At 48.4% G+C, this 27,426-nt stretch overlaps 1 pseudogene; it reads left to right on the top strand.

Annotated features, from left to right (window-relative positions):
• LOC123629027 overlaps positions 1-12,821 on the top strand; it is a 40,338-nt pseudogene extending 27,517 nt beyond the window's left edge.
• The last annotated feature ends 14,605 nt before the right edge of the window (positions 12,822-27,426 follow it).

Genomic DNA, 27,426 nt, shown 5'->3' with positions numbered 1-27,426 from the left:
CATGCATGGCTAATTTTTTCTATATATATTTTTTAGTTGGCCAGATCATTTCTTTCTATTTTTAGTAGAGATGGGGTCTCTACCTTGCTCAGGCTGGTCTTGAACTCCTGACCTTTAGTGATCCACCCGCCTCGGCCTCCCAGAGTGCTAGGATTACAGGTGTGAGCCACCGCGCCTGGCCTAAGTTTTTAATGCATTTTGAGCTACTTTTTATATATGCTGTGAGATAGGGGTCTTGTGTCATTGTTCTGCATGTGGATATCCAGTTTTTCTGATATCATTTTCAAGAAACTATTCATTCCCCATTGTGTTTTCTTGTCACCTTCGTCTAAAATCCGCTAGTGTTAAATGCTCAGATTTATTTCTGGACTCCCTATTCTCCATTGGCCTATGTGTTTGGTTTTGTTGTTGTTTTGCCAATTCCATACTGCCTGGGTTACTATAGCTTTATAGCATATTTCAAAGTGAAGTAGTGTGATGACTTAAGCTTTGTTGTTTTTGCTATATTTCTTATACTATTCAGATTCTTTTGTAGTAATATAGAAATTTTAAAATTTTTTTGTGTTTTCTGGCCGGGCACGGTGGCTCACGCCTGTAATCCTAGCACTCTGGGAGGCCAAGGCAGGAGGATCGCTCTAGGTCAGTAGTTCGAGACCAGTCTGAGCAAGAACCCATCTCTACTAAAAATAGAAAGAAATGATCTGGACCGCTAAAAAATATATATATACAAAATTAGCCGGGCATGGTGGCACATGCCTGTAGTCCCAGCTACTCTGGAGGCTGAGGCAGTAGGATTGCTTGAGCCCAGGAGTTTGAGGTTGCTGTGAGCTAGGCTGACACCACGGCACTTTAGTCCAGGCAACAGAGCAAGACCCTGTCTCAAAAAAAAAAAAAAAATTGGGGGGGGTTTCAGTGAAGAATATCGCTTCATATTTGATGGAGATTGCATTGAATCTTTAGATTAGTTTGTGTAGTATAGACATTTTAACAATATTCTGCCAATTGATGATGAAGGGATATCTTTTCACTTATTATTGTTTCTTCAATTTCTTTTTCTTTTTCTTTTCTTTTTTTTTTTTTTTTTTTTGAGACAGAGTGTCGCTTTGTTGCCCTGGATAGAGTGAGTGCGGTGGCGTCAGCCTAGCTCACAGCAACCTCAAACTCCTGGGCTTAAGCGATCCTACTGCCTCAGCCTCCCGAGTAGCTGGGACTACAGGCATGCACCACCATGCCCAGCTAATTTTTTTTCTATATATATTTTAGTTGGCCAGATAATTTCTTTCTATTTTTAGTAGAGACGGGGTCTTGCTGTTGCTCAGGCTGGTCTCGAACTCCTGACCTTGAGCAATCCACCCGCCTCGGCCTCCCAGAGTGCTAGGATTACAGGTGTGAGCCACCGTGCCCGGCCTTGTTTCTTCAATTTCTTATCTCAATGTTCTTTAGTTTTGAGCATGCGGATGGATGTTTCACTTTTTTGGTTAAAATTATTTCTAAGTTTTTTTTTAGCTATTGTGATTTCTTTTTCAGATAATTCATTTTTAGCATATAGTAATTGTAGTCCCTTTTGCATGTTGATTTTGTCCTCTGCAAATTTACTGAATTTGCTCATTAGTTTAAAAGTGTTTATGTAGAGTTTTTTTTAAAGTTTTCTATACACAGATATAGAGTCTGAAAACAGACAGTGTAACTTGTTTGTTTTCATTATGGACGCTTTTTTATTTCCTTTTGTAATTGCTCTGGGTTGGACACCTGGTACTATGTTGAGTAGAAGTAGCAAGAGTAGTTGTCCTTGGCTTGTTCCAGGTCTCAGTGGAAAAGCTGACAATGATTTCCCATTTACTGTGTTGTTAGCTGTGAGTTTGTCATACATGGTGTTTGTTGAATTGAGGTGCATTTATTCTATGTCATTTTTGATGAGAGTTTTTGTCATGGGGAGGATGTTCAATTTTGTCCAGTCGTTTTTCGGCATGTATGAAATGTTCTTGATGGTCCTGGGTTGTGTCACTCTCGTAAAGATTTGTGTGGGTGCACCCACACCTAGAGGAGACCCTGAGGAAATCACAGCCCACCTTCTGTGGACATGACCTTATGATGTCTACAGTGAGCATCTAACTCCCCAAATATAATTGAGGCCCAGGGATTTTTGTCTTTTGTTTATTAAATTATTCCAAAGATTTACACAAGTGACTACGCAAATTAGGTGCTTAATATATGTGTGTTAAACGAACGGACCCCAACCAGAACCTTCCCAGATATGTACATGGGCCTGGGTCCTCTCTTCCAGCAGCCGGGGACCCCCATTCTGTCTGTGTCAAGTACAAACACCAGCTATAAGGAATCTGAAATGTACTTTACAAAAGCAAAAGTAGGTTTGCTTACTTAAGTGTTTTTTCCAAACATAGAGGGACATGGACCACTGAAGCATGAAGCAGTTTTTTCAGCTAAGGGAGAGAGAAAAATAATACAAGTGAACAATGAGAGCAGGCTCAGCAGCCTTTCTGTAGGAACCCATTTGCCATGTCTCATACCATTTAGTCCCTACAAGACTGCTTTGAGGTTTATCTTCTGACCACCCCATTTTTGGAGGAGCAAACTAAGGTTCAGAGGGTTGCAGTGACAACCCCAAGACACATATAGCATGTGGCAAATTCACCACTGTACTTTGGAGGGGACAGGTGTTTACCTGATGAACAGCTGCTCCAGGGTACGCTAGACAAAGAAAACTGGACTGTTTGCTTCAGGGCTGTGTGCTGAGGACACCCCCCCCCCACACACACACACACACACTGCCCCTGCATGACTACCCAGCCTGTTTTGCTTACCACGGCGGCTGTGCCTTCTTTCCTGGAAATCCACCCCAGCAGCAGAAACAAATGGGGCAATCAGGTGGCGGATAGGCAGGGCCTGGTGCCCTTAAAAATCGGGTGGCCACAGTGCCATATCAGATTGGACAAGGACTGTTTCAAATTCAGATGTGGTGAACTGTGCAGGCAGGGGCTAGGTACCTGTGTAGGTAAGCACTTACTAACATAGGCAGAGTATTTGGTATCTTTTTCATTTCTTCCTTCCCAGTGTCTGGTCTGTAATCTGATATTTGGCCTTACGTAATGATTTCTTTCTTTCTTTTTTCAGTCTTTTCTTTGTAGAGACAAGGTCTCACTCTGTCATCCAGGCTGGTGTTCAATGGTGAGATCATAGTTCACTGCAGCCTTGAACTCCTGGGCTAAAGCAATCCTCCTGCCTCGCTTTCCCCTTGCTGACTTTTTCCTAGATTCACTGGGTTCCTTGCTGTTTCTCAACACATAGACAGGCCCTTGCTAGTCTGTTTGCCTGGAACACTTAGACACCCACAGGACTTGGTCCCTTGCTTCCTTCAAAGTCTTTGCTCAAATATGTCCCTCATGAGGCCTTCCCTGACCCCATGCCCTGCTTTTTTCTCCTCTATGACACTCACTCATCATTGAATATGTTACATCATTTAGTTATTTCAAAAGTTGCATTACAATATCAGCTGCATAAAGAAGTGATTTGTGTTTATGTGCTCATTGATGTATTCCCAACTATTCTAGGCCTCAGGTGTAGTGGGTGCTTTATAAATATTTGTTGAATAAGTGAATTAATGCAATTCTTCATACACAAATTCCCTTATTTAGATGGAAAGGTCTTACTTTCTGAGAAGAAAGGATAAATCCTTGGTGGCTTAAAAAAGTTCCCTTTGTTTCCCCCTGACCCATCCAGGTTTATTAAGGTATAATTGACAAATAAAACATTGTATGCATTTATGGTGTACAGCGTGATGGTTTGATACATGTATACAGGTGAAATGATTACCACAATTAAGCTAATTAACATTTCCATCACCACATGTACTTGTTTTTTTCTTGGTGCAAACACTTATGATCTACTCTATTAGCAATTGTTAAGTATGTGATACATTATTGTTAACTATGTAATCACTAAGCTGTCTGATAGATCTCTAGAATGTATTCTTCCTGCCTAACTGAAACTTTGTACCCTGGAAACTTTGTATGCAGTGGTGTTGTTTTTGAAGTTCCCTCCTATGGTAAGGTAAAGCTTTTCTGTATGTTAAATATGTGTGGCATAAGTACTGTCCCTCTTTCTCCCCCTTATGTGCACCTCCATCCTTTTTGACATTAAATACACCCCTTGCCACACAGAAGGAATTCAACTGATACAGCCTGAAGTGAGCCAAATCAAGCTGATAGGCTTCATGTCCTTCCCCAGAACAGAGCAAAGTCACTCATTTTAGTGGGTTGCCCTTGTGTCCTTTCTTGCCTGGCAGTCTTTCCTTGCATTTTATTTTATTTTGTTTTATTTCATTTTATTTTTATCTAAAGACTATGGTTATAGGGATAAAAGGAAATGAAAATTGACATTTTTATTTAATAAAATCCTTCCTGCTGTTCATATTCGTCTTCTGGGTTACTTTCAGATTGAATAATTTGAAGGTGCTTCCCTGGAACATGCAGCAGGAATTTGCTCTGCACTCTCAAGTCCCAAAGGGCAGAGTTTCAAAATTTACAGAAACTAGAGCTCAGTAGCAACCAGCCTTTCTCTGTATTCCTAGAGAGAAATAGCCCAGAAGAATGTTATTACCAGTGGTTGCCAGATCCGGTTTCCTGAGGGGCTTAGGCGGTACAGAAGTCTGGGGTTCAGTCTAGGTCTCGCGTGGCCACGTAGGTGCTGCAATCCGAGGGGCCCTTGCTGCAGAGACCTCCCCTGGGCTTTCCTGGCCTCCCGGAGGGACCAGTGATGGGCAACCCCGAGTGTCTCTCTTCACCCTGTGTGCCCACCGAGCCCAAGAGAGCAGCAGCGAGGGCACCGCCCAAGGGCTGTGAGTGCCAAAGGAGGGACGGGGCATTTTCCCGCCTGGTGAGCACTGTGGGGGAATGATGGCAGTACCCTTCAGATTGCATTAGGCAAAGACCGTGCACAGGGCTCTTAGACGGCCATGACTCTATAAAATATATGAGTGTGTGTGTGTGTGTGTGTGTGTGTGTGTGTGTGTGTATACATACACATCTTTTTTTGAGACAAGGTCTCCCTCTGTCACCCAGGCTACAGCACAGTGGTGTCATCATAGCTCACTGCAATCACAAACTCCTGGGATCAAGCGATCCTCCTGCCTCAGCCTCCCCAGTAGCTGGTGTGCACACACCCTATGCCTGGCTAATTTTTCTATTTTGTATAGGAATGGGAGTCTTAATCTTGCTCAGGCTGGTCTTGAACTCCTGGCCTCAAGTGATCCTCCTACCTTGGCCTCCCAAAGTGCTAAGATTACAAGTGTGAGCCACTGTGCCCAGCCTATAAAATATTTTTAATGCAACTTACAATTTTCATATTTTGCCTGATCAAAAAGACATCTAAATTAAAGAAATTTTAGAAAAAAACGCTTTTTAAACATAAAGTAGTTGATCATTTAATAAGTCCTTAAGTTAACAATGGGACTCAGTGTTTATGGGATTAACTTTATGAACAGATAAAAATTATTTCAAATTAGCAGGCACATGTATAAAATGATGTTTCAATAGGGCATGATAGATAATCTACTTCTTAGGTACCTAAAACATTCCCTCTACAAGTCTTTTAATATCTTAATAAAAAATAACTAAGAGGACAAATTTCACCTCAGCCTTTTTAAAACTTCCAAATTACTGTGGGTTCTCTTTCTCTTTTTCTCCTTGCTTCTTAGCTTTTATTATTTATGTACACTTATATTTTTATCCCTTCTCCTATTATTAATACATGCTGCAAGACTTTGGAGCCTGTTTCCTATGTCTCTCCCTATTGGTCAGTGCTTACTCCTCTGTGCTGTATACCTCATACTGAATTAGTGAGCAAGGGTGCAACAGTGTAATTTTATCCTGTGACTGGTACTAAAGGCTTTAAAAAAAAAAACTTGTTATCCTTAAAATAGCTTCTTTGTTCTGTTGTCTTATGTAGGGCTGACGTTTGATGGACAGGCTACATACAGAGTGTGGTAAAACCTCTGGTTCTGGGGATTGAGTCCGATTCTGTCACTAGCTGGGTAAACAGGGGAAACTCAATCCCTTTAAGCAGCCACCTTCCAATCCATAAAACTGGGGAAATAATGGCACATGTTTAGATTTTGTGTGGATTAAATATGACAATGCATGTAAAATGCTTAGGACATCATGAGCTTAATAGGTGGGGCTATAAGTTTTTGAAGATTTATGAACTCTCAGAAGATGAGGAGGAAGGGGATCTTTTTGGACCTGGAGGTTGCAGCGAACAATCTTCTCAACTGTGTCAGAGCAAGGTTGTTTGTGTTCCCAGTTGAGAGTCTGTTCTTAGGCATCTTCTGACTTTCATTGCACATCCCCTTGCCTTCACCATATGCTGTGTTGCATTACAGTTAGTTTATAGCTATCTTTTCTCTTACTAGGACCATAAACTCCTTGATGCTCTAAGCACATCCGTGCTGATCACTGTTGCTCACACATAGTCATACTAAACTCATGAGTTGGATGAATCCATCCAATAATGTGGCCAAGGACTATACCCCTGATCCTCTTAAAATCAAATTCCTTTCATGATTTCAATGTGGAGAAGCAGTATTTACCTTCTAATACATTTGTTTCTGGGATGCATATGACAGAAAAAAAACAGGCCTTCTGGTGCAGTAGATCCTCATTTCTTCTCTATGACTGACTTAGGCAGATTTGGATTTCTACACATTCATACTGACTCTTACACTGTTATTGCAAATCCAGTGATGAATTTTGAGAACTACGGGAATAGATGAAAACACCACCTTCTGCCCAGTGTAGGACTGTGGAAGCATTCACATGCTCAGCTGGGAAGAGCTAGAGCAGAGAAAGGGCTGTGGTTTCTGGAGGGAAAGAAATGCTGGCCAGAGTGATTAGCTGTTGGGAAATGATTACATGGCTAGTTCTTATCTTCAGGGTGGCTGAAAAATTAGGGGAGGTAACAATTTGGCAATAGCTAAGAGGGGTTTCTAAAGAGTTCTTACCATCTGTGAGAACTTGGGCAGCTGGAAATTTTGGCCTGAGGAGTTTCTGTGATGTGTTTGGGGAGGGAAGTTGGAAGAGGATGAGTTGCTGGGAAGGCCTGCGAGGGAGACTCTTCCACGGGAAGGGTTAGCCAGCTGGGAGGGAATGCCGCAGCTCGACGGGTTAGCCTTCCATCTTGGGGAATGGCAGGGCTGCAGCAGCTGGGAATGCCCAGACCAGGCAATTTTAAAGAGGAACAGAAGCCAAGACTGAGGAGGGAAAGGTGGCACCAGCGTTGCTCAGCCTGCCTTGTGCAGCATCTTTTTTCCACATTGGCAATGAGTCCAGCCTTTCCTCTTTAGGCAAATCTACCTGCCATCCCTCCAAGGGCTCTCCCCGATGTGCTCATTTTTCTCCTGGATCTTCTACATGGAAATTGCCATTTATCTCTTTTGTAATAATTCTGCAGAAGCAGTTGAATTAGTTAAAAATATTAAAATACTTATACATTAGCCTTTGTAGAAGGTGATACCCATATTTAACATAAATATTAGAGATGTAAATAATGTACAGCAATACTTTGTGATAGTGTTCCTGGAAAAGCTTTGTATAAATAGAGTTTTGGTCACTTGAATCACATTTAAATTTTACGATAAGAGTGTTATTTAGTTTTAAAAGTGTACAATATGTGATTAGCACTGTGCTAGGCTAAAGCAAATAGTTCTTTGGAATGCAATGACCATGAGTGCTATTTAGTATGATTTATAGGTTTGAATATTTTTAGCCATTATAATTTTGAAGTATAATGCAATTCATAAAAGTGAATAAAACAAATGTATGGTATAATTAATTACTATAAAGTGAACACCTATGAAATCATCACTCAGATCAAGAAAAGAACACTGGCTGGTCAAAGTTTCTCACTCTTGTAATCTCAGAGCTTTGGGAGGCCAAGACAGGAGGATCGCTTAAGGCCAAGAGTTTGAGACCAGCCTGGGCAGCATAATGGGACCCTGTCTCTACAAAAAAATTTTTTTAAGAATAGCCAGAGTGGTGGCACATAGCCTATAGTCCTAGCTACTTGGGAGGCTGAGGCAAGAGGATCACCTGGTCCTAGGAGTTTCAGGTTACAAGCTATGACCATGACATTGTACACCAGCCTGAGCCACAGAGCAAGATCCTGTCTCAAAAAATAAAATAAATACAATGCAATACAATAAAACACAATAAAAGAAATAGAACATCACCTGAACATCAGAAGCTCCCCATGGCCCCTTTCCTTGCAGAATGCAACAATTATTCTCCCTCTGCCATTTAACACTGCTTAATTTTTTCTATTTCTAAACTTTGTTTTTTCCATTTCTAAGCTATCAACGTAGACAGTTTATATTCTGTGTGTGCCTTCTTTCACTCCTCATTTAGTTGGGAGATTCACTCTTGTTGCTCATTTTCTTCATTGAATAATATATATTCCCAAACTAACTAATCCATTTTGCTGTTGTAGACATTTAGATGGTTTTCAGTTTTGGGTTCCTGTAAAATTGCTGTTGCACATGTCTGTACACACACAGAAATGCATGTATTCACTGACAGAAATGCATGGATACACACATAGAGACGCATGTGTTCATGTATAGAAATGTACAGGTGCACACGGAGAAATGCGTGTGTACACCATATGTCCCAGGTGGCACAGTTACAAGATGCAAACAGATGGGATCCTTGAGTCACCACTTGGAAGGGAGCTGCCTTAGAAAGCCACTTGATCTGCTGTGGATTTGCATGACCAACCAATCGGCTCTTATGTTTTAGACATGGAGATTTTATTCATTACTGCAGCACAGCGTAACCTAATCTGACTAGTAAAAGCAATAGAAACATTTCATTTTCAGAAAATTTTTTTACAATCAAAGTTAGTGATTAATTTTCACATCTTAAAATTTCATGATGCCAATGGAAGCTCTTAATGTATTCATCCTAGTTACCAACAAGGTGATGGCAAGTGACAAAGGGACATCTGGAGGCAGGGAAACCAATATGAGCACATCAAACAATGTGCCCTGGGCCCTTACCATGACACTAGCTGATGTTTGTGATTACTGCCAAGGACCCACTGGTAGCCCAGCTGGTGGTTTGGTGACATGATTTTCCCATCTTCTCTAGTGAAAAATGTCAGCTATTTTCCTTGTCTTTTTTCCCCCTAGGATCACACCCTCAGGGGAAAAAAAGGATCAGTTAGGGCTCAGTCAGGAAATCAGAGCAACTCCCAGGCACAGGGATAAGGAAGGAGAGTTTCCATGAGTTCAGGAGTCGCTGGGGAAAGTTCAGAGGGAAGTTCAGAGGGAATCCGTGCCTAATCCCATCCAACTGAAGCCCTTGTGCAGGGTACCAGCTGGAGCTTGGAGAAAAGCCAGTAAGCGACATAGGTGTGGCTGCCAGCCATCCGCCAAAGGGGAGCTTGAGGCACAGGGCGTGGGAGCTGCAGCTTCAGTGGGCCCAGTGACCGAACAAGGGCTGGGGGCTGCTCTGAGCCAGCAGAGCCCGCAGGCAGATGCGGGAGGCAGGTGAGGACATGCTGGCACCTCTGCAGTGTCCATTATAGTGTTTGACAACAGGACCCTCCACTACTTCCCATCTCGTTGGACAACTTTAGCCCAGAACCACACAGAGAAGGGAATTTGCAGAGTAGTGAGGCCATGTTGGCAATGGACACTCCACCTTAGAATCTGCAGTTTAAGAAAAATAATTTTCTAACTGATGACCTCTTATAGGATATTAGAAAACTGGAGCACCGCTGAAGTAAAGAAACAAGAGTAATGTGTCCAAGACAGAGGGTTATAGCTTAAAGAATGAACACACATGGGTATATGAAAGATCCAGAAACCATGCTCTTCTGATTTGATTCTCTGCTGTTACTCAGTTATGGAAGATGGATAAATAGTAAAAAGTTATAAATAGTAGGAAAAACAGCTTTATATTGAATTTGGTGATGGAAATGACACCCTGGTGAGGAATATATCAAGCAATTAATCATGTATTTTAACACATTTCTTAAATATGTCAAAAGATACAAAAGTGGCCAGGCGTGGTGGCTCAAGCCTATAATCCTAGCATTCTGGGAGGCCGAGGTGGGAGGACAGCTTAAGGTCAGGAGTTTGAGACCAGACTGAGCAAGAGTGAGACCTGGTCTCTACTAAAAATAGAAATTAGCTGGACAACTAAAAATATACAGAAAAAATTAGCGGGACATGGTGGTGCATGCCTGCAGGCCCACCTGCTTGGGAGGCTAAGGCTGAAGGATTCCTTGAGCCCAGGAGTGAGCCCAGGAGCCCAGGTTACTGTGAGCTGGGTTAATGCCACGGCACTGTAGCCTGGGCAACAGAGCAAGACTCTGTCTCAAAAAAAAAAAAAAAAAAATTAGGTGCAAAAATAAATATTTATTTCAGTGAGAAATGCATCACAAGTTATAAATTTTAAAATTAGGCTAATGACATAAACTTCAACAAAATCCATAAGAAAAATGTTTTAATGAACTGTTTGAAACACCTCTGTAATACTATTTTTGCCTCCATTTTTCTGTTGTATACCCTTTTATCACTTCTTCAGTTTTATAACATATTTTCTGTAGGAAGAGTAGAAAGATATTTCGTACACAGGTGAACTTTCTCTTTGTGGTGCTATGACAGGTTTATGTCCTTACAAACAGGAAGAATTCAGATCAATTCTATTTCATGTGAGCCCCTCCAAAAATGTATGGTGCATTTATAATTGCATCTGCTGCACTTAGAGTACAGGCATATTCCTTGCAGGAGAGAATTTCCCTTTTAAACAGATTTAGTTGAGAAAGCCAAGCCTTCTCTAACAATGCTATGTGTTTTATGATGAAAAGAATTGTCACAGACTAGCTTCCGGCTCTGTTCCTCTAAAACTCTGCTAGTCCTTTGCTATTGGAACCGTCCCATGGCTGGGGAGGGTAGGGCAGTTCAGGTAGACGCCAGTGCGGCTCTCAGAGAGGGCAGCAGGTGTGTCACTGGGAGCCATTCCTGTATGTGGATGGCTAGCAATGACACAGCTGCACAGAACTGTAAACCACATAGACGGAGCCCAGCAAGGCCAGGGAGAGGGCGAGGCGAGCCAGGCACCTGCAGCTCAAAACTTAAGGGAGCTCAGATTCACGCAGTGCAACATTCATCCTGAGAGCAAGAGTGCCCTGAAAATTTGCACCCTGGACACTTCCCTTACCTCACCCTCATCCTGGCTCTATATCGTATTAACCCAAACAAAATGTCTCCCCAAATTCATTTTCCTTGGCTTCATCCCCGAAATGGATGTGTTTACTCGAAAGCTCCTCCATGTGAGGGTAGAGTTACCCTCTAAAAAGGCACTGTGCACTTAACTTGTGGTGCTTAAAATATATCTGTTTGCAAAATTTACAGAAATATATTACCATGTACTCACATTGCTGGGTCTCCCAGGGCATTGGAAGATGCTTTCTGTAAGTCAGGGGCCCTGGATTCAAGCTTCTAGCTTCTTGATAAATCCATCTCTGCATTCCAGCTACAGAAGTACTTCCAAGTCTGACTTTACCACAACGGCTCATTTTTGCCTTCAAGATCTTGGTTAGAAGCTCAGGCTGTGGAGCTAGACTCCTTGGGTTTAGATCCTGGCACTCCCACTTACTAGCTTATGGAATCCGAATACATTACTTCATATCTCAGTGCCTCAGGTGTTCTCATCTGTAAAATGGGTATAAGGAATGCTATGATTAAAGGAATTAGTTCATGCAGAGGGCTTACAGCAGTGTCTGGCACATTATAAAAGCTCAATATTTATTACCTATTGTTATTTTTACTGCTACTAGTAATAGTATTGCATCCGTATTAATAGTATGTGGCTTTCCTCACACCACAGTGTAAATCCCCAGCAGTCTTTGTATTCTGTCTAGGCCTAGAAAAGACATCTCATTTTTTGAATGGACTGTTGGCTACCTGTAGGAGGAAGGCAGAGAAAGGAGTCAAAGATAAACGGAATATTTTTTTCAGGTAATATTAATGTCTCCATATTACATTTAAGTAAATGAAGGAATGGGGGCCATAAGGAAATCTGCTGGGCCATCCACACATAGAGGTGTATGGTATCCCAAAAGGAAAAGTCCAATGAGCATTAACAATGGGGCTGGCACGCTTTTGCTTTAATATGAAAAAAAAAAAAAAAAAAAATCACACGACCAGCAGTAGACTTAAAAAAAAAAAAAAGTTGTTAATTCAGTCTCATTTACAGGACGTGCCGCCAGGACACTTCACTGTCCCCCTTGGGTGGAGCGCCGTGGCGGGCGGGCGGCCGCACCGAGGGGAAAGGAAGCAGCTCGGGTTTCCCGGCTCCATGGGCGCCAGAGAGCGCAACCGCGCGGCCAGTCGAGCTGTGGTCGCCGTCTCCGGAGCTGGGGAGGAAGCCGGCCAGAACGTGCGTTCCAGGTCCCCTGGAGCCCTTGTCCGCAGCCCCGCCTGCCCGGCCGCGCCGCCTCGGGAGCGGGTGCAAGGCCGAGGCGCGCTCACCGGTGGCGCTTGGCCTCGCTGCGGGCCGATCCGCCCGGCCGGACCCGCCTCTTTCCCCTCCCCGCCCGCCCGCCCCCCCACACGTTGTGTCGCTGGGAAGCCGGGCGGAGACAGAGCGCTCGCGCCGCGGTCCTCCAGTCGCGCGGGGCAGAGCCGGCTGGCGCCGCTGCAACGCGGAGGCGCGACCCTCCCCGGCCACCTTTGTCTGCAAGGCGTGCGGCCTGGAACGGCGGCCTACGGGGGCGGGGGACGCGCCCGCGGCGATCGGTGACAGCTCCTCCCCCCCGCAGCCCTCGGTGGCGGAGGGGCGGTCGGGCAGGGCCCCGCTCACTCGCTCCTGCACGTGGGCGCGCGCGGACCGATGCCCCCGCAGCAGGGGAACCCCGCGTTCCCAGGCCGCTGCGAGGCGCCTCCCGTGCCGCCGCGCCAGGAGCGCGGGGGACGCGGGGGGGGGGCGGGACCGGGGACCCGGGGGGCAGGGGGCGCGCGGGCGGCGCCGAGGGGCGCGGCGTCAAGTGTGTGCTGGTCGGCGACGGCGCTGTGGGCAAGACGAGCCTGGTGGTGAGCTACACCACCAACGGCTACCCCACCGAATACATCCCCACGGCCTTCGACAACTTCTCGGGTGAGCGGGGCTCGCGCGCCGGGGGCAGGGCTGGGGGCGCGTGGCTGCTGCCCGCCGGGGGCTCCTAAGGCCCAGCTCCAGCCGGAACCGGGCCAGCGCGGACTGCAGGACGTTTTCTGGCCTCAGGGACGGCGCAGGCACCGAGCCACTGGAAGAGACTGAGGCGGAACGTAGTGACAGACTAGCGGGAGTCAAGCGCGTGGAATTCAAGCCACCCGGTCACTTGGCTGCATGGAGAAGTTTCACCAGGGCGACGTTGCTGGCGCCACTGCCGAGTTTCAATCGGAAGGCGATGCGCAGGTGCTTTCACCTGTGGCCTTGAGTGTCGATCCCTCTCTTTCAGGCGACTGAGCTCGCAAGGGGCGTCTCCACTTTAAAGAGCCGCAGAGACACCGGGAAATACTTGCTTTAGTGAAACAGCCTGAGCGGCCCTGGTGAAGCCACAGGTCTGCATGAAACCTGGAGAGAAAACAGCATTTCTTTCCCTTCTGCGTCCTACCCCGCCCCTGTTCCCACTCGCCCGCCTTGGCTCTGTCTCTGACTGCCGCTGTCTTTTCAGTATCTCTTTAAGCTGCTTAAAGCTCTCCTGTGTGGGGTGCTATTTTATTTGGTTTGGTGGATACAAAGACAGAGGAGGCCTTTATCTTGATTTTTCAGATCTTTTTGAAATTTAAGAAAAAGTAAAAATTCCAGACGCTAGTGTGAGGCATTTACTGTGTTGCTCAAAAAAAAAAAAAAAAAAAAAAAAAATGCTTCTCTGATCTTTCTTTCAACTCAAAGTTGCCCTACATAAAAAAGTGCTATTCTAGTGGGTTCCCACCACAGGATATTGTTTCTTTTCTTCCCCCCACTCCCAGCTGATTAGTATAAACATTTATAAACAATCAGAAAGTTGTGTAGAAAGAGATGAAACTGAGTGCTTAGTTAAAATAGACACTTCTCGTGACTCACTGTGCTGCAGACCTCTCCCCCTCCCCAAGGACTCAAATCCTAGAGGAAGGTGGCCAAGCTTTCTTTCCTTTTTTTTTTTTTCTTTAGACAGAGTCTCAGTGTGTTGCCCAGACTAGAGTGCCATGGCATCAGCCTAGCTCACGGCAACCTCAAACTTTTGGGCTCGAGAAATCCTTCTGCCTCAGCCTCCTGAGTACCTGGGACTACAGGCATGCACCACCATGCCCGGCTAATTTTTTTCTGCATGTATGTTTTAGTTGGCCAGATAATTTCTTTCTATTTTTTATTTAGTAGAGATCGGGTCTTGCTCTTGTTGAGGCTTAACTTCGAACTCCTGACCTCGAGCGATCCACCCGCCTCGGCCTCCCACAGTGCTAGGATTACAGCCATGAGCCACCTCACCCGGCCCTGATTGGGGGATTTTAACTTTTTGAATTTGTCATTGTAGAAATCAAAGATGACTTCCTAACTTCTTTTTCTATGAAGCTGTTCCATGGAGGCCCAATCTGTCCTTCCATAGGATGGGCCTCAACGACTCTCAAAGGCCAGTGGGGAAGGGGAATGAATCCTAGACATTTTCCCCTTTGAGGCGAGGAAGGCCAGCGTCTGGGTGTTTCAATACACACACCACTCACTCATGTCAGATGGAAAACATGAAAACGTGAAAATCAAAAAATAAAGCATGGAGCCGGCCCGCCCGCCAGCACGCACGCTGGCAGGCAGGCACACCAGATCGTCTGTGAAAAGTGCTGAATGACTTTTTCAGTTGTTCCGGTTGTACAATTTTAGCATGCATTATTTATACACAAACTGACGTGCACACGTATAGGTCTGTCCCTGGTAAAGAAGCCAAACTCAGTAAGATGGATGTCCCTGACCGTGGCCCGGAGAGCCACGCCGAGAAGCAAGGAGTGAGTGCTATTGCCGTGGTCCGGTTACAGTTTGGTTTTCTACATTCCAGGGACATGGGAATTCTGTGTGAAGTCATGGATCGATACGGGGACACGGTGTACGCTGGTTTGCCCCCCACCCCCACCCCAAACGCGAGCCATCTCGAAGCGGGGGATGACGGGGTTTACACTGATACTTGGATGGGTAATGGGTTAAAAAAGATGCAGCTTTGTCTAAACGCTTGCGATCTTTTAAGCTAAGGAAGTCCGTTCATCCGAGCCACTCACTCACGGGACGCTGTTAAGTCAAGGGATGACCCGCAGCTGTGATGGAAGCTCTGTCTCGCAGACAGATAGCCTCAGGCCGGCTGACGAGTTAGCGAAGGATAGCTCTGAGAAGGGAGGGGGCGTGACCGGGTATGTCTGACCTGCCTTCTCAGGGCCAAGCAGTCATCTTCTTAGGGTCTTCCTGGGGTTCCCTTGGCCACGAGTGGGGGGATCGATCCATCCATTCAGCCTGCTGGGGAGAGGGAGGGGTGAAGATTTTAACGCATTTCCCAACCTGTGTAGGCAGCGGCAGGAGCGGGACAGGAGCAGTTGTCATGGTCGTCCTCATCGCCACCGCCTCCGTAAAAACACCGAACGACGTTTCTCTATGCACGAAAGGTGTCGGTTTGCCTGCAGATGATAAGGGAGCCTTTCTGGGCTGGGCGATAGAATTTTCAAAGTCTGCCCTTGACCCTGGTGACGCCACACCCACCACCTCTGTAGCCACCCGTGGGACCGGCCCACCAAGCCTGACCTAACGCACATTTGCAGCTATCTGTCGCCCCACTCCCCCAAGGCTAAAGCCCTCAGGGCGTGCCTTCCCTCACGTTCGTCCCTGCTCCCAACTTTGGACCGACTGGAGGGGTGTGGAGAGCCACGGATGCACCCCACGGCCCCTCACGTGGGACGCCCTTCTTGGAGCCGGCCGGTATTCAGCTTCCTCAAGCGTGCCAACCGCCTCCCGTCAGGGCCTGCCTTTCCCCTCTCTCCCCCGCAGGGCTTTCCCACTCCTTTGCCTGCCTTAGACTCTCTGCCAAAGGCAAAGAAAGCGCTGCTGGCGGTGATGGCGGCGGCAGTGGTGACACTGACTCTCTTGAGAATGAATGAATGAATGAATGTCTAATGTCTGTCTATTTATTCACACACAGGTGCGCACACACACGGCATATATACCACTTATTCTCATTTGGGTGATCTGTCTTCATTGACCTCCACAGAGTCGAGTAGCCTACAAGGCAAATAAAGTACTCAGAATTACACCCCATGTCCTCATGGTAATATTCCCCCTCCCCATCCCCATATGGACATAGATATTGTTTTCCTCTCTCTCCCTGCCTTCTTCCTGCTTTTTATGGTAAGTCCCTTTTTCTTACTGTTTAATTATTGTGGGTACCGAATAGTTGTATATTTTTGGAGTGGTCTGTCTCCCTCTCTTGCCCAGGGTAGAGTGCATCCTTGGTCACCGCAACCTGAAACTCTTGGGCTCGATTCATCCTCCTGCCTCAGCCTTCCAACTAGCTGGGACTACAGGCCTGTGCCACCATACTCGCCTAATGCATGTTTCTTCCTTCTTTCTCCGTCCTCTTTCTTTCTTTCTTTCTTTCTTTCTTTCTTTCTTTCTTTCTTTCTTTCTTTCTTTTTCTTTCTTTCTTTCTTTCTTTCTTTCTTTCTTTCTTTCTTTCTTTCTTTCTTTCTTTCTTTCCTTCCTTCCTTCCTTCCTTCCTTCCTTTCTTTCTATCTTTCTTTCTTTCTTTCTTTGTTTCTTTCTTGGTTTCTCTCTTTCTTTCTTTCTTTCTTTCTTTCTTTCTTTCTTTCTTTCTTTCTTTCTTTATTTCTTTCCTTCCTTTCTTTCTCTTTATTCTCTTTGCTTCTCTCTTTCCTGCCTTCCTTCCTTCATTCCTTTCTTCCTTTCTCTCTTTCCTTCTTACTTTCTGTCTCTCTTTTCTTTCTCTCCCGCTCCTTCCTTCCTTCGTTTCTCTTTTTTCCCACTGTTTCTCTCTTTCCTTCCTTCCTTCTTTCTTTCTGTCTCTCTTTTCTTACTCTCCCTTTCCCCCCTTCCTTTCTTCCATACCAAGTACATTTTCTCAACACAGTGATCTAAAAGTAGAAAGCAACATCAGTGTGAGGCCCCTCTGACATTTCACAGATGCATGAAAATTGAGTTTCATTGAATTTCAGCACATTAAAAACATCATTCACCATGGTCAAGTAGCATTTCTCCCAGAGGTAGAAGAAAGGTTCAACTCACGGAAACCAAAGAATATGATGCATATCTGTAGCAGAATAGGGGCAAAATCTATATGGTCATTTCAATAGATGAAGAAAGACCATTTAACGAAATTCAACATCTCTTCAAGGTAAAATCTGTCAACAAACTATATACAAAATAACGTACCTGAAAACTATAAAAGTCACTTGTGACAACCCTAGGAAAACATCAATGTGAATGGAGAAAAGTTGGAACATTTTGTCTAATATCTGGAAAAAGACAAGAATGGACACAAGTCCCTACTTCCGTTCAATGAAACCCTGCAATTTCTAGCCAAAGGTATAAGACAGGAGGAAAACCAAACAAAACCAAAACAAACAAAACAAAATGGAAGGAAACATAATCAAAAGGAAAAAGGTAAATATTCCTTGTTTCCCTACAATGTGCTATTTATATATAGAAAAAACTAAAACCAGTAAAAATGAAGAAATTCTGTGATGTTGTAAAATTCAAAATAAGCTTGTAAAATCAGTAGAGTTTGTATACATAAACAGTAATCTGTCTGAAAAATAAGGCAGCAAAATAATTTCAGAAATCAATCCTTACGAATAACTCTAACCACAGAAGTGAGAAGTGTTGTCTTCATGAAAAACAACAAGAAATTCCCAGGGTGGAGACCCAGTAAACCCCATGGTGTCCTGCCAGTCCAGGTACCAGTGCTAATAACACAGGCGAGCTCAGGCTGCAACTTCCAGCCAGGTCCCAGACGGAGGTGCGTGGGGATCGCTGCCACCACCCCCCACAGTGGCATTTGGGCTAGTGAATGAGCTGAGGACCAGGGTCAGAGGGAGACGAAGGGACAGAACTGGAATAGAAAGACAGAGAGAAGGGAGAGGAACGTGACTGAGGGAAAGAGTGGACACAGGTGGAAAGGACACAGAATGAGGCTGCAGCACTGGCTCTGTGAGCGGCTGGATCGGACCCTTCTTGAAGCTTGCTTTCAAAATGACGGCACGAAGGCAAGGAGGATGGGTGCCATCCACACTGTAGTCTTCCCAGCTGCCCACGCGACGAAGCTAAGCTCAAGGGTCTTCTTTATGCCGAGAACACCACAGGTCATTTATGTGGGTCCTTCCACATTCCTTCCTGCAAACACCTGTGTCCTGCTCTGTCGCTAACCTGTCAGGCTTTCAGCACAGGGCTTTGTCCAGCCATATCAGAAATTATTCTCACCCACAATATCTTCAGAGGAAGTTCAAGGAGGAAGAAAAAAAACTGAGATGTGCTAACAGGTAAGTATGTAGGTTATGATAATGCAGTCACCATATCATAACCTCAATAAAATTTGTCGTATCTCCCTCCTGGTTCCAGTGTGCAGCTCGGTCCTGGGAAGAGAGAGCTGCCAGAGGCAGGTGGCTGTCTACTAATTGATAGGAATGTGGTTGGTGGGACTTGGCATGACTCTCCACGTGGGCTGGCCTTGTGGAAGTCCAGGGCCTTGTGAGTGTCACAGAAACATAACACAGCTGCTGCCAGCTGTGCCCTGTAGCAAATATCCTCAGGACACTCTCTGCAGTCATTGACCCTGGACCAGGTCAATAGGGAGCTTGATGATTCCCAGGGTGGAGACCCAGTAAACCCCATGGTGTCCTGCCAGTCCAGGAACCAGTGCTAATAACAAAGGGGAGCTCAGGCTGCAACTTTCAGCCAGGTCCCAGATGGAGGTGCGTCGGGATCATGTCCAGCACCCCCTGTAATGGCACTTGGCCTAGTGAATGAGCTGAGGGCCAGGGTCAGAGTCAGAGCAAGGGACAGAATTGGAATAGAAAGACAGAGATAAGGGAGAGCAAGGAGATTGAGGGAAAGAATGGACACAGATGGAAAGGACACAAAATGAGGCAGTGGCACTGGCTCTGTGAGTGGCTGGATCAGACCCTTCCTGAAGGTTGCTTTCAAAACAACCACAGCAATGCAAGGAGGAAGCGTGGCGTCCACACTGCAGCCTTCCCAGCTGCCCACCAGACTCAGCTCAGCTGAAAGGACTTCTTTATGCCCAGAACACCACAGGTAATTTAAGGGGATCCTTCCACCTTCCTTCCCGCAAACACCTGGATCCCGCTCTGCCGCCAACCTGTCAGGTTTTCGGCACAGGCTTTGCCCAGACATATCAGAAATCATTCTCACCCACAATATTTTCAGATGCAGTTCAAGGGAGGAAGAAAAAACTGAGACGTGCTAAGAGGTAAGTATGTACGATATGATAATGCAGTCACCGTATCATAACCTCACGAAAATATCTCCTATCTTTACTCTTTGGGAGAAGGTCTGATCTCCCATGGGGAATGTGCCTGCCACGTGCACATGAGTGGAAGGACATTTCTGTGAGGGATGTTCCCTTTTTGCATTGGTGTGTTTTGCAGGTCCATGCAGGAAGCCTATCTTGCACGTCTCCTCCTCCTCCTCCTTACCCCAGTATTGAGGCCTGTTACCTCAGAGAGGGAAAGAGTCTACCAAGGACAGTTGTACTCATGACATCTTTGGTGACTGAGGTTCCTGGCTTGGCATCTCCCGACCTGGTGGTAGAGCGCATGTGCAGCCCTGTGTTTGCTGGCTCCCTCGTGTTCGACAGCAGCCCATGGCTGTCCTCAGTTGCAAACCTGAGCTTCCACGTGCCAGGGTGGTGATGTGGAAGGTACCCTGCCAGCAAGGATAGATGCTCAAAGACAACCTCTATGCCCCTGCTTGTGTAATGTCCCCACCCCTCTGCTCTGTCCGCTTTTCACTCATACGTGAACAACTGCAGATTAGACACTCATCACACCTTCCTTTCCTTACACATCCATCTGCTCCCGGGACACCTCACTGGCCACAGCACTGTTTCCTGGCCTGTGATCATGTGATGATGCTCTGTCTTTGTGAAGCCATTCACAGGCATTCAACCCCACGTGACCATCCCCTGGACATGTCCTGCTGTGGTGCTGTGATGGTGTAGCCCATATCCTAAACATGAGCCTTTCTCTACCTAGCAAGCTAGAGAGGGCCTAAAGGACCAGCTCTCTGTCTATTGGGCACGTTTGGTTCACGGAAAACACAAGAATACCTTGTCTGGGTAAATATCTCTTGGGGTTCCTGAGGCTAGGGTGGCACTGCAGCCAGTGGAAACCAGAGGTTATATAAAATTTGGGTACATATCTGGTGAATCTCCTCCTGTCTACTTTAGAATTCACAGAGGAATACCGCAGACGATATGAACTTGGCTTTTCTATTTACTACTCTCCTCCATTCTCCTGGAAACACAGACTTTTCACATTGTTCCCAGAACAAACATGTTATTCCATCCAGAGAGGATCGCTGAATGACTGCTGCCTCTGGTATTCCTGGCAGAGACGTGCTCTATTTCAGTCTTCAAAGGGTGTCTTGGTGTGCCATGCAGCAAAGAAAATTGTCCCTACTGCTTACCCAGCCAGAAACTACAAACACCAACAAAGAGATGGCTTAGTTGACATGAAAGGGTTTCACTCCGTGGTAATGGCGGGATGACACAAGAAGCCAAGGTGAATAGTCAGACTGAAAAATGCAATTGCAGCCCATGTAGCATGAGAGCACTGAGTGGGATATGGACAGAAAGGGCAGAAATATTACACATGCAGGGCATGGAAGACTTCAGACAGATGGGCTTCCCGAGTTGGTCATAGAAAGAGGTACAGAGTTGAAGGGGCAGACTTGTGAGAGTGGAGGCTGAGGGAAGCGACGTACACACCCACCCACACACACACACACACACACACACACAAACACACACACAGAGAGAGGGAGAGGCCAATACAAATTCACAGTGTGCATTCATAAGGAGACTTGCACTTGGGCCCTGACTAACTCTCAGCCTGAAGATACTTCCATTCAAGCAAACTGAGCACAAAGTGTCATGATACCATGCGCACCTTATTGGTGTGGAATCAGGACCCAGAAACACTGCCATGGGGTCAGGACAGGGACACAGCTGGGCGACTACTTGTATTCAGAGCAAAACGAATGTTTTCACCTCTTAAAATAGCTGTGGAGACAGGACCACTCCTGCCTCTCAGCATGAGGCCCAGGAAGAACATGTGTGGGCCCCTTTCCCTGGGGTGATTCATAGGAGCAAGCTCTGGGACCGGAACCTTCAGAGGGCAGTTTCAGCTTTGCTGTGTGAGGTCTGCCCTCTCTTCACCACCTCCACCACCTGGCAGGCAGTGTGGAAGTCTATTTGTTGTGGGCCTGCACTGGCATTTGCTGGGCAGCTGAAGGCCCCTGCACAGGCTTTCCTGTGTTCTGTGGCACCTGGCTCAATCCTGCTGTGGAGCCCTGAGAGGAGCAGAAGGAAACCCACAGGAGCAGGGATGGGCCAGTCTCTGTTGCTCTGGGGCCAAACCAAATCGCAGTCCCACTCACTGCACACTCCTCAGAACACAGTTCCCTTTCCCCAAATGAACCCATCCTAGACACCGACAGGCATGAGAAGCCAGGGTCCTTCAAGGGTAACTCCACAGAGCACAGAAGATCTGTGCCGATGCCTACCGTGTCTGCAAGGGTGTAGATGTGCACGGTGCAGAGGTCAGAGCTGGTCTGGGCTCCCTCTCTAGAGCCTCAGCCACCTGCCCTGCGTGGCTGGCACAAATCCAGCAGTCAGATCTGAGGCCAAAAGCCCCCCAAAATGCAGGAAGTTTCTGGACTTCTTTGCAGGAGAGTAGAAGTAATGGCACATGTGGCTGTCAATCTCTTACTGTGAAAATACCTGCTGGGCCCCCAAATAGAGCATAAGAAGCAAGAAAGTGTGGTGAGAAGGGGGCAGGCAGGTCTACACGGGAGAAGTTCAGCCTGCTGCCTGGCCAGGGAGATGCCTGTCTTACACGAGGGCCACAGACACACCTGGGCCACCCCTTGGGATCACCCCTAGCCAGCTGTGGCACGGTTACACCGTCACGTTGTCGCCAGGCTCCAGGACTTTTCTGGAAGTGGCTCCCTGTACGGATGAGCCCCGGGGGAGCTGGCCATGGCCAGGGTGAGGCTTGAAGACTCGGTCCCTGTACCTTGTGTGCAATAGCAGGAACTTCCAGGATGGCATCCTCTGCGCAAGACAATCCCGGGGGGCACACAGCTTGCTCATGCCTCACGCCCCTGTTTGCTCAGTCCCTACTTCCTCCTGTCTCTATGTGGGTGTGAGGGTACAACTCCAGAAATAAAAAGGATGCTCAGGGGCCTGTGGAATTGCCAGGGCATGTGCCTCTTCCTCGTTATGGCCCTGGGCCCTACAGGAAGCGGGAGAGGGCCAGTGATCCTTGGGACCCCACAGCGCGGCCACATGCCCCGTCACTCTCCAGCCCCGCATCCACGCACCTCCCACTGGCGCGTTCAGCACCTTTGCTGGGAATGCTCCTCCCGGGGGCTTGGACTGGGCACCCTGAGGGCAGTGTGCATGCATGTTCCTGCGAGGACAAGTGGGTCACAATAAGTCCTCAGGTGAGTGTTGCCCTGTTTTCTTCCCCTCAGCCCCTGTGACCATTTCAGGGAGGGTCCTGGGGGAATCACCCACATGCCAATGGAACACTAGAAAGGAGGTGTTGCCAGCCACACACACACCTGTCACCAGGCCTAGACTGCCACATGCCCGCGTGTTACATCTCCCAACTGACCAGTGCTTTCCCCTGCCCACGCCACAGTACGGAGAAGGCCAGCCTCCCTGCCAAGTCTGTGCCTGTCGTGTCCAGGGCTTCCTCCTCTTTCAGGGGCAGCCCACTGAAACACACAGGGACTCACATGGAATTCAAGGGCACCCCTCCCAGGTCCCATTTACTCACAGCCTCCTCCCAGTTTCCCAGGGAAGCACTCAGGGACACAACGGAAATTGACAAGAGTTTATTGCCATGTAAGGGCCACTGCAGATGTAGGGCATCTCTGTATCCTACAGCAGCCGTCCGTTCTTGTGGAGTCTTCCTCCTGGGAGAACCAAGTAGACTATTAAACTCTCTGAGTAGCAGAAGCTCCCCAGGTTTCCATCGCTAACATCTAAAAAGCTGTGTGTAAAGCATAGGGATCACATACAGACACACACAAATACACAGACAAACACGTACACCCATTCATGTAAACACATTCTCAAATATTTGAACACACACATAATATACACATACACACTGGCACAGGTTCAAAGGAGAGTATGTGTCTCTGAAGACAAGGGGAGCCCATAGCTGTTGGTTCCCATATTCGTTCCCCAGGACTTACTATGCCTTGCCATTCTGTGATCGCTTCAAGTCTGCATCCCATGGGCCCCCAGTGTGTTTCCCAATTTCCCAGACAATGGCCCGTGCTGTCTGCCCGGGCTGCAGTGCAGGTGTGGGCATCGAGGAGAAAATCGAGATGAGGCTTGGATTTTCAACTCAGACAGTGACAGAGGGGCATCACCATGGGCAGCAACATGCAGACATCTGCCTGCTGGATTACAGGGACCGGGGCCCCACTGTGTGGTTGCTACCAGGCCTCAGGGTGGGGTGGATGCCATCGCATGACAGTTCAGGGAAACACAGTTTCCAGTTATGCCCGGCTTCCTCTGGGGTTCTTGCAGCTTGAGGTACCCCAATCTTGACCTGTTGTCTTCTCAGTTCCCCACTGCCAGCTTCTATCCCACCTCCCTGTGACTTGGGTTTGCTCACTGCGGTCACTCTGACTCTCAGGATTTCTACAACTTCCCAGGTAACCGAGAAGCAAGGGTTTTGGCCCATACTTTGGTCTACTCACCTGGTGCCCTCTGTGTTTCTTCACACCAGGTCTTCATCCCTGGGGTAGTAGTGCAAGGGAGTGAGCCACAGGTCCTCGCTGATGCTGTGGCAGGGCAACAGGGACAGGTCCACCCAAGGATCAAACCCACATCACCAGAACCCGAGAAACCCACGGAGGTGACCTCTGAAGACATCCACAGGAGGCCCACCTCAGCAATCCAGTTAGAGCCCGGGCAGTTGTGTTCACACAACCAGCCGAAGAAGGTTACTTCGGTGGAGTCCTGCTCCCTGAATGGGGCTTCACCCTCATAATCCCAGAACCACTCAATGGCAGAAGAACGAGATGCCCGGTAACCTAAAGAAACAAACAAAGAAACAAAAAAACCCCAAAACTTAGGGAAGTAGTCTTGCACAGCCTAGGCAACCTCCGTGCCCCCCCCCCACCACGACCCGGCGGGCATGTCCCATCAGTGATATCAAGGTGATACTGCTTGACGATCACTTGATTCCGGAAGTAGGCGCTGGGAAGGAAGAAAAACTTCATCCTACAGAGGTAATTCTCCAGGCTTACTTCCTCCACCTGCCAGGGAAAAATAGGGTAGGGGAGGAGGAGTCTGTGCTCAGGTGGTCTTCTTGATGTTTGTATGAGTCCTTTACCATTGCCAGCTCTGCCACTCAAGCTTTCCCCATCCTGTCCCACTGACCCTCCCCAGCCAGACTCGGTCCCCCAGGCCTGACCTCCAGATTGATCATGTAGCGGAGCACGTCTTTGTCTTTCTCTGTGATCACAGCTGACAGCTGGGGATGGTACACAATCTGCCTGAGGTCAAGGAGCCTTTCCACACTAAGAAAAGAGGCCAGGAGCCATGCAGCATGTCTGGAGAGCATGGAGAACGAGGGAGGGTGGGGGCAGGGGAGCCCCCAGAGCCCCACACTTCCAGCCCTCCCGTGGCCTTCCTCAGCCCCTGCCTGGCCCCAGACATGCTCAGGACTAGGGTTTTCTTGGGCGTGGGTAAGTCTGAGAATCCTGCACCGAGTCAGGGAGGGCTGTTTCCTGAGGCCCCCTGAGCCCCAGGTGGCCCTCGTGTGCTGGCTGCAGGACACACACTGCTGACATCTGCATGGGCTCTGTCCTCTCCTCACGCCCTCTGTCACCTTGGGCTCCTCCCTAGGCGTGGGCCTGTCCCTTGAAGGTACCACTGTGAGCATGAGGGGCAGCTGCCTGTGTTGGTGCCCAGGAGGGCACGTGTGCCCTATGCCCCAGACATATGCCACGGAGAAATGCACAAGAGAAACCAAAAGCATTCTTTGCGCCTCGTGCTTTACAGAGTAGAGTAGGTTTCTTAAGGTGAGCCCCAGAGTTTCACCACATCCTGTGGAGGCTGATTGCTAGGTGCAGTGAGTCACAGTGGATCTCCATGGCTGCAAAAGCTATGGGGACTCCCAGCTCTCTGGGGTGTTCCTCAGTTACCTGTCCTTCAAAGTTCTGCTCTGTGGCAAAGGCTTCTTTTGACATTTTCCCCCATTTTGGGGAATCCTGTTTTGCTGCTCGTCCCGACCATGTGTTCCCACACTTTCTACAGGCTCACAGGATCCCCCCACAGCGGGTGCTGACATTGGCATGAGGGAGGCCTGGGGGTCCGGCCCCACTGCCGCTCTCCCTCTTCTGCCTTTTGCAGACCCCTTCCCCTCCTGCGTGGCTCCCTGCATGCTCTTTACCCATCCCCCTAGGTGGCCACCTGCTGATTCCGAAGCGGTAAGGATACAGCTCTGGCCCAGAAGCCAGGGATGGCGTGGATGATGGCCCTCCTGCGGTCAAGGTAAGCCTTCTGCCTCTGCCGGAGCTTGAGCTTCAGCCGAGCGAAGACCCTGCTGTCTGCAGCATTCGCGGTGCTCAGCTCCAACTCCAGCAACTCCAGCGCCTCCAGCGGGGAACTTGAAGCCGAGACGCAGCGCCCGGCCTGCGCCTGACTACTGTCCTCATCTTCATTATCCTCCTTGTCATCGTCATTGTCGTCTTCTTCCTCTTCTGCCACCACCTCCACGGCCTCCAATATGTCCTCCACCACCAGAACCTCCTCCTCCCCTGTGGGCTCCGCCAGGGTCACACATTCCGGCAGACCCCCCACGCTGAGCACAACGCCCCCCTCGGTCGTCCCACAGACCGACAGCTGCACCGCCCAGCACACCGCACGGGCCCCACAGGCCCCCGGGGCCGGCTCCCCGGCAGGGCCCTGGGCCTCAGCCTCCTGAAGGGCCCTGCCCAGACCTGGGCCGTGCCAGGCTTCCCGGGGAGGCTCGCTGGCCCCGGGCCCCGTCTCACCCGCCATGTGGCCCTGGTGCTGATTAGCGTCAGCTGCGACGGAAGGGCAGGCAGGCAGGTCCCAGAGCGGACTGGCAGAACCCAGCGGCTGCAGGCCCACGCTAGGCCTGAGAGACGCCTGGAGCGCACACGGCCCGGCCCTGGCTGGAGCCCCCTCGCGGGCCTATAGTCAGCACGCACGCGCACGCCGGCCTTGGTGCCGTCAGGCTGCCGGATTGGTCGGAAGCTCCCGGATCCACCCGCGGCTTGCCTGTCTCTCACTGCCGCCAATCGGTGGGAGGATGGAGGCCTTCAAGCTGGCTGGTCCCGCCCCTCCACCCGCCTGTGAGCCATCCCGCAGGGCACGCCTCGCTTTGGGGCCGAAGCTGTGGCCTTGGGGCTGCTGACTCAGCATGCGCCCTGGGCCTCTGAGTCCCAACATACCCGAGCACCTTGCGGCCGGCATGGGGTGTTGTCAGCTGCAGTGCAGGCCTCTGCTGTCTGCTTTTCGGGAGAGTGGAAAGTGCACGTCTGCTCCCTTTCCACCTGGTCGCATCCCTGGGAATGCTAAGCAACTCACTGGGGGGGTTGGGAGCTGCCCTCCGCACAGAAAGTCAATCACTGAGACACTGAGGAATCTTCAGGAGGATTGCATTTATTTCCGTGGGTGCGTTAATGCAGAGGGGAGGTAGGGACTGTCCCAAATGCACCTCCCTGCCCAACAGGGAGCGAACTCAAGAATGCGTTAGGGGTGTGAGCACCGTTGCGTGGTCAGGTGTAGCGCCGGGCAGGCAAGTGTACTGAGAAAATATGCTCGTACATATGTCCCGTGATGAAAACATGATGGCGAAGGCCCTCCTAGGCAGACGCTTTAAGTGAACTGCGGGGAATATTCGCTGTTGTTTCAGCCTCGTGCACATGCTCAGTGCGTTTTTAGGTACAGCTATTGGGTGGAATATCGCTTACACTGACAGTTCCCGCCAAGCAGGTGGTGGGAGAAGGTGCAAATTTTCCTGCCAAAGAAACGCAAAAGACAATGCATTAGTACACCACAAAGTTATAATGTTCTGGTATTTCAGTTTGGCCATACAATTGT

This window comes from Lemur catta, chromosome Y (genome assembly GCF_020740605.2).
Source record: "Lemur catta isolate mLemCat1 chromosome Y, mLemCat1.pri, whole genome shotgun sequence".
Classification (NCBI taxonomy): Eukaryota; Metazoa; Chordata; class Mammalia; order Primates; family Lemuridae; genus Lemur; species Lemur catta.
This window is presented reverse-complemented; position numbering and strand designations above follow the sequence as displayed.